General features: G+C 31.6%; 1 protein-coding gene and 1 long non-coding RNA gene across 2 annotated transcripts in view; one reads left to right on the top strand and one right to left on the bottom strand.

Moving 5' to 3' along the window:
• The window catches only part of LOC126863481 (uncharacterized), a 511613-nt gene that overhangs the window by 402936 nt on the left and 95329 nt on the right, over positions 1-13348 (top strand). The window lies entirely within an intron of this gene.
• LOC126863413 (uncharacterized) overlaps positions 1983-13348 on the bottom strand; it is a 187644-nt gene continuing 176278 nt past the window's right edge. Inside the window, exons 7-9 of the transcript XR_007688858.1 lie at positions 5810-5915; positions 5086-5680; positions 1983-4906 (exon numbers count right to left, since the gene is read on the bottom strand). The gene's annotated coding sequence lies outside the window, so the exon portion shown is untranslated. The remainder of the gene's footprint in view (positions 4907-5085; positions 5681-5809; positions 5916-13348) is intronic.

Below are 13348 nucleotides of genomic sequence, written 5' to 3'. Positions count from 1 at the left end.
AAAAGTTTGAGCAATAGTCAGCGATTAAAATTGTTCCTGGGCTGTATTTCATTGCGAAAGTGAAGTTTGTTGCGAACTTAATTACGGCTAGATTATACATAGGCGACTAAAATGGTTTGGATCACTTAATTTTAGAGGACCTATTATGTATTCTATTTTAAGTAGGAAATATCGCGTGTACGGTACTTATTATTACTGTTTTAATAAACCTCATTTCGTATTAATATTTTGCAGTCGATAGATTGCAGATAGATTATGAGAAAATTGAACGCGAAGAATGTACAGAGTGTATGTAATATTCAGAAATCGCCAAAATATCTAACGTCAGTACCTGTCTGTACATCAATATAATTAAACAAATCTTTATTTAAAAATCTTCCTTTAGTTGTGTTCATGAAAATATTTGGGTATTTGTGTAAAATATCCACAGTGCTCAATTACAATGTAAAAATACAAATTAAAGATTAAGCGTGACAGTTTTTGATTATCTCATTAGAAAGCACGCGAAAAAAATGCAAAAGAAAAAATACATATAGTAAGAATTGGAAAGAATTCGAGACATTGTTGGGATTTTGGAATATTTCCATTATTGCTATCAGAAAGATTTCATTTTACATAGAAGATATTGGGTTATTAGAAGAAATAGTAGATAGGAAATCACATTATATTTATATCAATCAATCATTATCGATATCATTTTAAAAATAAGAATATTTAGGTATAATGTAAGAACAATTTTAGTAGTTCTTGCCCTATTTGCATATTTCGTTATGGATTATTAAAGGTAATTGACCTCTGCTCGTGGCGTGATAATCAATCGGATGTAAATTGACATATGACGTAGTTATGAGGATATGATGATTGACAACCAAAACAAAAGGATTTGAGTGTTTTAAAGCGTGGTCATAGGCAAACGAATTTCTTTGTGTCTCTCTCTCTCTCTCTCTCTCTCTCACACTCTCTCAGTCTCTTTATTATTATAATTTATAATACTTTGATTTCACTGAAGTAAAACATTTTCTTTTTGGAAATATTCCTATATTATAGTAAAATGAATTTCCTAATGGTACCTACAATGCAATAATTACGTATTATTTAATTCATATAGTATACTTATTATTTATTATTTATTATTTTTAAACAGTTTTAAAAATTGTGTAATATTGAACGTACAAATTATTGTCAAATTCGATAAAACAAAAATACTTATACGTGCAATTTGCAGATTATTTGTCTTTGATAAAACCCTTCGGGCCCAAGTTTGGTGTAATTAATTAGGAATAGTGATATGATGCGATACAATATTTGATCGTGAGGGGAATAATTAAGCAATGCGAAATAAATTTTTTGATATAGTCGCCATAAAGAATAACCGTGAAGCGAATTTATGTCCTTACGAATATGTTATTACGTATATATTTATTGTGCCATTATTAGCTTATGGCTTACGATAGATATAGTAACATAAAGTAATTTAACGTTCATAACTTAAACGTTGTGTATATCGTAAATGCAATGGCGAATAAAATTATGACAGTAATTTTATGTTTTCAAACTGGAGGTTGTAAACTCGAGTTATGAACTGAAACAAGAGAAGAAATTTCATTTTAATATGTCTATTTATGACTACTATGATTATATCAAATGATGATATAGTCTAGTATGTGCCAGTAGAAAATTATATTTATAGTAATTCTAGGCGTGTAATGAATTGGATAGTAAATTATTCAGAAATATTCAAAAGGCAGTTTAAACTTTTCAACCTTAAATAATAATTTACAAAGAATAAAACATTAAACGTAATTCACTTTTAAAATAAATTGATATGTAAATAAAACTGAAAGGTAAATGCTGAATGATATTCAAAGTACATCAATAAAATTAAAATATAAAATCGCAGTATAAAAATTATAGAAATATTTTTGTGAAAAGTAATGCATGAAATGCATAAAACCCATTTTGGAAATAAATAAATGTGCAATAAAATATATATATCTTCACTTCAAAAAATTGCATTGATATTGAAGTTTCCACAAATAATAATTAAAAAGAATCTCAAGCTTTCATTAATTTCGATATAAAAGATCCTTTTATATTTTCAAGAGTTAGAGAAATAACATCATGTGTACAATATACATTTAAACCAGGCATGTATAATCATAAATCTTAAACAGCAAATTTTCTATGTAGATTATTATTTCACTTAAGGATAATAATAACCTTACAATTTCCAGTCTTGAATTATTTCAAATACATATTACCTATTGATGTAATTAAAACGTAAATATTACCGATTTATCTACACTTCCCAATATGCATAACTTGTACCAGTTCCTCACAGGCATTGCATAATATTCATGCCATCGAAACAATACTGTAACGCCGGAATTTACCACATTCTGACAATATATATTTCTCAGGTTATTTGAACCAAATTAATCCCTTAAATAATTACATCTAATGTAAGTTAAGCTAGGAAACCATATACCTCGCTGGGAACGGATGTTGAAACAAGACGTTCACAAAGTATAGGACGCGTAGTCGACGTCTGAATGCAAATGGAGATAGTGGAGAAGCGTCTGGAAAATTTGATCGAGTGTTTCTAAAGTCGACTCGGTGAAACGAGCGTATATCAGGATTTCTGTTGTCGTATATGAAAATTCAAGTGTTTTACTTTCGTTCCCAGGCTACGCTGAATCTCTCTATCTCAGCGACTTTTACCGCGTTTATGGTGCACCAGGCAACGTGCTCATAGCTTTATGAATTCAATATCCGAGAAAACTCGACGATGATAAGTCATTTAGTTTCAAAATGTATTTCCTAAATTTTCTAACACGTTCGTTGCAAACGACTCAACTGTGAATTATTTCCACTCGATACTAATGGAAAAAATAGGTGAATGGTAATTGGAATTCAACAAGGAAAAGGGTCCTTCTGTTTTCGGTACTAATGTACTAAAATGCTGATTATCCGACTATCGATTATTTGGGTCTCCAATTGGTCGGATTTTTTTATTATTCTGATATCGTTTATTTATGGATTTACAGATTTGTCGCTATACGAGTGGAAACTTGTGTTACGGACCACTCGTGTTTTAACATTGATTAAAATATGGTATTAATGAAAATTCTTGCTGAATATTATCTGTAATTTTTCTGTTCATTCGATCGTGTTTTCTGTTTAAAAGTTTAGTTTCTCAATAGTTAATAATCAACAGGAAAGACTGCAGTAAGTTGGCATGTCTTTTTAGTTTCCCTGTTATAAGTAAAAATGTGACACAGTAGAATACATTTAAAATGAGAAAATATTAGTTTGATTAAACTAAAACGATACAAACAAGTTATGCATATTTATAAAATATTATGCTAATTCAACGTACTGAAATTTTTTAATCTTTCACATGAAGAATATTTTAGCTACATCTGGTACAATAGCAGATCTTGATATTTCATAATTTGTTGCGTAAAAATTGTCCAAAAGAGAGAAGGTTGGAAGGAATAGTTCATACTTTCTGGAAGTGGAAAGCAAGGCACCACGAAAACCAGCTCCTAATCGTGGCACGGCACATTTTTCCATTATAGTGCAAAGTAAAATTAGCTGAACTTGAAGTATTTAATTACAGTAATTACCATTGCAGGAGAACAGTTCGCAGTAAGCAATTGCGAACTTCGTTGGAAAGCAGTTTGTAAAATACAACAATTTTAAACAACGAGAAAGCTCACCGTTGGAAACTGGAAAAAAGGGGACAAAAGAAAAGGGAAGAAAGAACATTAAAATTCTAGACTTACATTTAACTATACAATTCAACCTGAGATATTTTACGGTTTTAACCGATGTGGGAATAGAATGCGTTTCATTGACACAAAATATACAGCATAATCAGAGCTTCGAGATTTAGATCGATATCATGAGAATGCATTATTAAAAATCGTTTCTGGCCAACCGCCGTCATCCGCGTTTTTATTTAAAGTTAAAAACAAGCATCTGCAGTGTTTTCCATTATGAACATTCTACAAATTTCTATTTTCTATCTTCCTTCATTCCCGAAATACTTTTATCTGGCCATTCAATTGCGGAAACTGTACACGTTACGTGCTACGTGCGCCACTATTGCGTTTTATCGTCTTGGAGAAACAAATGTAAAAAAGTAAACGATACGCCACGCTCGCGAAATAGTTTAGATACAATGGAAAATAGCGATAATTTTGACTAAATTTCTTTAAAAGTAGTGCCGAAATTAATCGTAAAATTACGAAATATGAAAACATATCTATATTGTTATCGACTAACTTAATTAGTTTCACCGCAAGAATTTGAATATTAGTTTTGTATTTTTAGAAGATAAAATAATTCCAATAGAGATAATTCTTGCTGTAGCTGTAGCAGTCCAAATAATTAATTTAAAATGGCAAACCAAGTATGAAAAGATAAGTAAAACAAGAACACGAAAGTAAGATTACAAGAGTAAGATCCGTGATAAATTGATAAACCTAAGATTATACTTCAGCGTGAAATGTCTATGATTTCAATGCGAACAACAGACAATATCAGTTGAAATAAAAATTATGTTCATTTATACTAGTATCTACAAATGAAACAAATATTAGTTTACTGCTGTTTATGTGCTCCAGATACGATAATGTACTGCAATATTTTACAAGATCACACCGACAAGAAATAAGGGAGATTATAATGTCCATTCATCAACATGTCATCATTAAGTAACGCATTAAAATGCAATCAACGTTGTTTTCACTTTTGTTTTTGCAGCCCTCACTTTCATCGGTCTGACATCTCCTGGATCGCACTATTCACGTTTCCCTTTTTGACGCTTGGTTGATGGGTTACGCAGAACCCACTTTATTCCGTGAATTTTGCCCCTGCTGACTTCTTCCTGTTTTCTAAGCTAAAGGTATATATAAAAGGACAACATTTTGACGACGTAGAAACAATTCCAAAGAATGTGACAACTGTTTTAAATACAATTTTAAAAGAGGACTTTTTAATGCTTGCATGAGCAACCTAAAATTTGTATAGATGGAAAAAGCATGTACGTTGAATAGTAGATAATAAAATTTAATTTACCTTAAAATCCGTGTTCTTAATGATATTAGTTCCGGAACTTTTTGAATGCACTGTGTATAATCAATATTGATTAAAGGCCTTATGAATAATTTTTAGTTAGCTCGTTATTTCTCAACTTCGTACTTCGTAAATTTATACTTATTCTGGATTACATTTCGACTCAAAATCTAATATTTGCCGTTATCTTGTGTCACATTAATATTGCATATTTCAGCTCCGAAATACAATCTTTTTCGCCTCTAAATTCTACTTAGATTCCAATCTAAAACTTAGAAAATTCATTCCAGAGAAATTTTTAATTCAGATTACAGACTAGATATTTTTGCGAATGAAATATTGATACTCCCCGATATTTTGCAGCATGACAAATTCGAATTGGAATTCGAAACAGATACCAAAGACAACGAACAGTTCGTCGATCAAAACTTCATCGTAGATATATCGACTTGTCCCCGTACTTCAAGTTAATGATCAGATACCTCACTTGCGCAATGCTCGTATCGCGGTCTCCAGAGGTTTTGTTTGCAATACCAAGCACTATGTTTCACTTATCGTGCACTCCGTATAATTCCAAGGTAATTACAGAGCGTAGAATCTACATAAATTATTGTGCGATCAATTAGTTTCAATTCTACCGAGTGTTGTTTGCTATTTACCAAATGTTACTAGGAGGTGTAACCGAAATTCTCATTAATATTCATGGAATTTATGTCAATATACATACAAATTTAGGATGTTTAAAAATTTATGACGTTGTCGATGCTTGCATGAATCACGCGACAGTAGAGAAAAGAAAGGTTGATTAACATTAATTGTTAATGCATAGCCATCTGAAAAAAAATATTTATTCAATATTATATATATAGTATTTATGTTCAATAAATAAATGTACTTTTATACTGCCGGAGATCATTTGCAGAATCAATGTAACATTATTCATGTCGTTTCACAAATTACAACTTACCAATACTAAAGGAAAATGTATAGAATGTCAAAAGTAAATATGCAAGATTGAGAATAAGATGCGCCTTTATTCCAGTTTCACTTGTGCAATCTACTTATTACACACTAACATACTTCAGAAATTGTACTATGCAGCCAACGAGGAAAGGTTATTTTGTATTCTGCAATATCTTCAAAATGGCCAGTTTGCGTTATGTTTATACGTGGTAAACATACGTATATTAGGAAGATTCTGTTCAATAAGACAATCCAATGAATTTTTACCATTATTTTTCTGTAGTATTAGACATAAATTGGTGTTTCAAAATGTTTCATATTTGGAAAAATACATGTACGTAAGAATTCAAATGAATTTTAACGAAATGTACTAATTACTCATGGATAAACATTGTTTTATTCCAATTATATTTCTGATCATTTTTATCATGGTAGAATTTAATAAGAAAATTGTTACACATAGAAAGTCTTCATAAATTCTGTAATTCATCAACAGATAAAATATGATAAAATTGATCATAATGACAGTTAAACAACATTTTAAAAAATATATTTCAATAAATGCTTACGTATAATGAACGCAACAAAGCAATAAGAGTCACGTACAAGTTTCTCTAAATATCAATGTAATTAAGAGCAGGTTCATATCAACACCACCGAAAAACGTGCAATAAAGCTACAAAGCGTACGCCCAACAATCCAAAAGCAGATTACCTTAATTCCCGTCCTGGATCAGTCTGAATCCCCTCTGTTCGACGGGATTGCAGTAACCGACATTAATAATTTCATACGAAAAGCAGAGGGCAACGAACAATGAAACGGATACAGGGAGAATGAACAAACGAACCAGCGGAATCATATTTCATTTTCTGCCTTCATTATCAAACTAAACATCGTCTACATCAAGCGCCTTTTCCAGGAAAACGAATCGATACTGGAGCGGTCTATATAAATATTGCGCTTCATCAGATATTGTTATCTACCTGAGTATATACCATATTTTAGCATATAATATGCATAATTTACAGTATATTGTAGTATAGGTATTTGTAGTATTTTTTGACGCGCCTATAGATAGGAAATTACTATTAGGTACAATTAATTATAATGTGAAAAATTTTATTTTTGTTTCTGTAACGTAAGGTTTAAAGATATATTTCTTGTACTTTGAAGCACAAGATCTTTAGATTTTTATTTCGAGTAATAATTACAAACTAAATTGAATGAAATTTAGCGTAAGGATTCTTCTGTTTTTACGTATATGTTCATCATTGTACATGGAGAAATTCACAGCTATGCAACCATTGATTGCGACTTAAGATGAATGAAATTATCGCCAAAATATAAATATAATGATAATGTACGTGAAGTAGAACAGCATTTTCTTCGAAGTCAATTAATGAAATAATTTCCGCATCAACAATCATTTATATAGTAAATCAATGAGGATAATTGAAGAACTTGTTACAAATTAAGGAACAAGCTGCGATCATTTCGAGAGGTGGTACAGTTAAGTCACTTGATCGTAACGTCTTTACATTTCATCTTACCACGCTTCCTTATGGACAATTCATTACACGACTCAATACTAATACAAGAGCTAATAATAAACACTTAAATTCACCAATTTTACTGAGTTTTTTAAGCATTATGAAAAGGACGAACTCAATATTTTTCTTCATATTTCGTCCAAAGATGACATCAAATTGGTATCACAACGTGTAAGGATAATTGAAAGACGAAGACGTAGCATTAAATTGGTGCAACGTAGCGGCAAAAATAACGCGTGTTACTTGTGCACAATGAATCTAACACATTTATATGTATTTCGACGCATCGAAGATCGTTTCTTAAAAACAGTCGAGCCAACACGAATTTCATTCTGATTATGGCTTAACAGCGAAATATTGTAATTAAGTCGATATTAATTGAATCAAAGCGCTGGTTAGTTGAATACAATAGAGAGCAGCAAAGAGGAAAAAGATCTGAAGGGTGGAAAGATAAGGAGGGTGAATTGGCAATTGTTTCTTTTATTCCAGTGGAATATTTTCTTGTTCCCTTTTTATGTCGCGTTTTAAATCCGGCAGGGGCTGCACGTCACTGTCAGATCTCTTTTTAATTATCTACTCTCACCTCGTTGCGCAAAATTCCGCAATAGGATTCGCCGTTTCTGTTCTATGGCTTCCTGCAACGGGGTTGTGTTGGGAGAGATACAGCGAGGTCATAAAATTGATCAGACGTTAAAGGTCATGTGTTTCGAGAACAGAAATAGTTATTTGAAACGTGTAGCAGATGATGGGCAATTCGAGATCTTATTCAGGGCCGTACGATATTAATTTCGAATTTTTGAGAAAATTTGCTAATTACGAAGAAAATCGTATCGATTCAAAATTACTATAAATTATACGGATTACAAAGAAATTTCGTATATACACTATGGTTATAAATTATGTTGTAAAGAAATTTCATATGTCAATTCACAATTATTCTAAATTATATTCCAAAAACTTGATATAACGTCCAATAATAAATGACTTTCGTAGCTCAGAATTCAAAATAATGCCCTAAGAGTAAAAGTATAGCAATCAGATTTATAATAGATCGCGATGTAACTGACTACTCAGCTGACTGAGAGAACAAAGCACGTAAAACAAATGCGACATCATACAGAGCGACTTATTGTCAGCTGACTAGAGGCTACAGACACTTTACTCTGATATAAGCCCTTACCACATCCGTTTCGCTTGAAGAAAATATACTAACCGTAGGAAGAATTGTACCATTTTTGGAACAAGTAATAAAAAGTAAGAAAAATAATAATAAAAAAATAACGACATCATAATGTATCAAATGTATGGCATGACATGCGGTATAATCACGATATACACATGTAAGAATATATATCAAATGATAAATAGTAGATATATCGAATTGTATATACATAAGAAAAATGAACGATAAATAAACATTTGATTTGTGACATATATGGCTCGCTATACAGCAAGAGGTTAACCTGACTAGTCAGTCGAATAGGCAACTATACCGCGACCTAAATCTACTCGCTATGTTTTTACCCTTAGATACATATCGCTCTGGCTGCAACCACATTAATCGGTGTCAGCTATTAATTTATGACCTCACTATATCTCATTGACTAAGCATACCTTAACCGTGTGGCTGATTTCGTCTTGCCACATAACGAGGCGATGCATTAGCCGCAGAAAACAACTTTACTTTGCTCTTTTACTTACTCTTTTGTATGTATTACTTTCCATGTTTTAGCCGAATAGAACCGTTCATGAAATTGCTAGAACGATTTCTTCAGTCACGAAATTCGAATTTAATAAGGACAAATTAATTTCATCGAAAGAAATTTAGCAATATCATTGGGAATTGAAAAGGAAAGGCAATACGGATGGGATTGGAAAGGAAGCTGGTTGGATAAACGAAGAAACGTGGATTGACGATATAGTCTTGTATCGTTTTTCAGAACAAGTCACGCACGGATGTCTTAAATAAAAAAAACGGATGTCTTGAAAAAAGGTTATTTACATAGGAGATAATTTAATTTATTACTAGATTCTAGAAGATTCTAGAAGATTTTTGCTGTAGATAATTGTCGAAGTGCCCAAGATTTATGGTTTATGGAAATTATAATAGGTAAGGTTTGGAATTGATCGATGTTATGTCATAACCGTCCCCTGTGCAATTATAAGTATGTATGTAGTAAATATTGTCAAAAAATATTACTCAGCATGATATTGATTAGAACAAATTTTTAGGAGAGAGAATTGCGTTGGAACAATTACATTAAAATTCTAACACTTGTATATCCCATTATGTGAAAATTGTTATTAAAGAATAATAATATTTCGGTACCGAAGTGAGATCATTTTTCACAAATCGTCAAAGTTCATTTACATGTTTCCAACTGTAAAAGAAACAGAAAGTAATAATATAAAATTATATACGACAAAATCATTCAATTACTATTTGGAAATATTATGAAAATTCCATATTTTAATCACATTTTTAACAAATATAAAAAGAAAGTTTAATGAATGTTCAGTACACACAACAGGATAGTTAACACACTCAACCTCTCATCTTTTTCGCTCACAAAAATCCTTTCTATTCGCCTCTCATACTCAACAGCTGTTGAAAAAATTGCTTCTCGTTTCAGCTCATTTCAATTTATCTCGCAATTCGACCCCAGCAGACCGAGAACAATGATCCTCGAATTATAGAATTTTCGAGGTGAGTGAGGTAAATGAAGAAGGGGAGGGAATCTAGGGGTTCTGGGCAAGTTCTATCCATCCGTACGTCTGACCTACAAACGACTGACACTACTGAGCGTTCCTCTCAGCCGCAAACCTCGTTCTGACCTCGACATAACGAACCTATACCACTGAACGAACTGGTTTCTCGCCGGGATTTTCCTACAAGCCAACATCGTGATACCATCGATCCACATGCTATCTTTTCTTCGAGTTGAAAGATGTTTCCGACCACTAGCCATTCGATGGTCACTGTATGGGGTGTTCTTGATGGAATGCCCGAGCATTTTAGCGAACGAGTTTCATTTATCGCAATACACCAGTTGAGATACATGGTTTTCTTTGACATATAGCTCTACTTTTTCAACTTTCTCAAATAACTATAAACTGTTCGAATAATTTTGAAAGAATTTTTTTTTGTTTATATGTACCTTGATTGCGATTGTAAAAGGTGATTACATAGAAATTGATTGCCATAATTATCACACAATGTAATATTTGAAAGTATTCGAAAGCACACAAAAATTCGAATAAGGTAATACACCTTATTCGTTCAAAGAAAAGAAAATGAATGAGTCATTTCTTACTTAAAAATCACACGAAGTAATTACATAAATTGCTCAGAGTAGAAAGATAATGAGAAGAAACAGGTTAGAATGTTTGAACGTAGAAGTAAACATTTTCTCAGCATACAGAAAATGAATTAGAGCAAAGATCATCTTGAGAAGGTACAAAAACGAGTCACCGTTCCATAGATTTACGATCCCATCGGGAATTCTTCTGATGTTAACATTCTGGAGAAAGGTATCTAGCTACTTGAAGAAATGAATATTGATTGAGGTTCGAATGTTTATCTACTCTGACATAGTTCAGGCGCGAGTTTTTTTTCACTGTAATGTTTGACTTTCCCCCTCGAGACCGGGTATTTGGGATTTTTTACTTTCAAAAAGTCCCGTAAAGAAATGTTTTTACGTCCCACATGAATTCTCGAAACTTTCACGTGAAGACAGTTACTAACGATTTAGAAATATTGCTTTAAAATTTTTCAATCTGCCTCGATTTGTATTACGAGTACATTCTGAAATTTTCCATTCGAAAGAAAATTGAATTTATGCTAATACATAATTAAAAACAACACTGCGAAATTATTTGAAATAAAATATATATGCGTTTCCCTGAATTTTTATGATATCTTAAATTTATAATATTTTACTTTAAATTCGTCTCTGATAATTTCAAATAGATTATTTAATTCTCATCTAGATTTATTATCAATTTTTTGTTATTAATTAAACGAAGATAAAGTTCTTATCATTTGTGAGATATTTCCTATTGTAAGTGAACAATATATAATGCTAATGTATTAGTAGTAACAAAAACCAAGAATCAGCTCCACTTTCTAAATTTTTATATCATTTTTATCATCTTTTGTGGTATTTGATATTTTACGTAATTTTATAACGCTACCAGTGCGTACGCATATGCGTATGAATTTCATATTATTCTCGTGTCCTATAATACATTTGAGCAACGAATATCCTATTACAAATTAGAGAATCGTACATTTGGAACGTTCATGAACAATTACAGATGCAGTTGCAATATCAATTACATTCAATGCTACGTATAACATTTATTTCAAAGATCATTTGCATCATAGGATTTTGTTGCATTTCAAAGCATATATCTTTATCAATAAAAATGATAGTTTTAAGGTGCAACATTCAAATGTAAGAACATAGTAATACTTACTTTCGTTATTGAACTGACCAAATGAATATTGTTCCGTCAGTGTGCCGACATACCTTTATTTACTTGACCACATCTCCCGGAGGCCTTCGTGATACTTAGACGTCAAGCAGGATCTTGCTGAATTTCATCTTGAACTTTAGTTGCTTGAAGCTCAGAGTTCAGTAAACAAGAAATCGTGCATCGTTTGCATGCTGCACGTGCAAGAACGCTTGCAAGTAGACCGAATGTAGTACAATGCGAAGAAAAACTTGAACAACTTAGAAGTATGGCGTATTAGTTCTGTAGAGGTATTTAACGTAAACTCGTGAATTAATCTTCAACCACCAGCATGCTTGTTTAAAGAGGAAAATGGGAAGTTTAGTTTGGTTTTCTTAGACACCTAATAAATTAAACACGTGGATCATAAAACAAGATACAGGAAGCAGGTTAGTAATTGAATCTTTAAAATTTGTATATTGGGAATTTTTCTAAATTTTTCATTGTTTGTTAAAAATAATGGAGATTAGTATTAAATTAGTAATATGGAGAAAGATAGTGAGAATATAAGAGGCTCTGAAGTAGTAGTACTATTTATGCATTACAGAGATATTGTACGACTTCTAAATAAGCTACGTTATTTTTACTATTTGTTAAGTAAATAAGTAAGTACAGTCCATTATGAAAATTTAGTTTTGTAACAAAAATTATTTTACGTTACTCTCATGAAGGAAGGAATTTAATTAACAGCAATTTTTCGTGACAAAGGGACAAAAATTATAAAACAATTAAGCATATTAATTAAGCAAGAGGATAAACGTATTGTTAAAATAATTAGATGTTATGAATGAGAATGAAAAAGGAAGGAAGATTGAAGTAACACTGAAAAGAAATAATCGAAGTCAAATATTGCTTCCTTTCTTCGAAATCGAATCCCAACTATACAAATCTAGTCACTTTCATGATCAATCTCCGTGGTTCGATTTTACTGCATTACGAGCAACGATGAAATTTCACATCTACGTCGCTCTTTTCGATCGTTGAAAAGTCTCTGAACATTTGCCATCGTTATTTTCGCAACTGCTCCATCTCCCTTATCTTGAAAAATATCAAAATATTATATAAAAATAGAACTACTCCATCGAGTTTTTCATGTCGGATATCAGAAACTCCTGATAATTCAGTGTTTACCAGAATGTCGGTCAAAATATTGATCGATTGAGTCGAATTCTACTTTTACTGATATTACTATATCTGATATTAAAATCACAAGATGAATTATTATAAAACAGTAAATT

The sequence above is a fragment of the Bombus huntii genome, chromosome 1 (assembly GCF_024542735.1).
Source record: "Bombus huntii isolate Logan2020A chromosome 1, iyBomHunt1.1, whole genome shotgun sequence".
Classification (NCBI taxonomy): domain Eukaryota; kingdom Metazoa; phylum Arthropoda; class Insecta; order Hymenoptera; family Apidae; genus Bombus; species Bombus huntii.
Note: the sequence above shows the minus strand (reverse complement) of the source record. Positions and strands in the feature narration are given on the sequence as shown.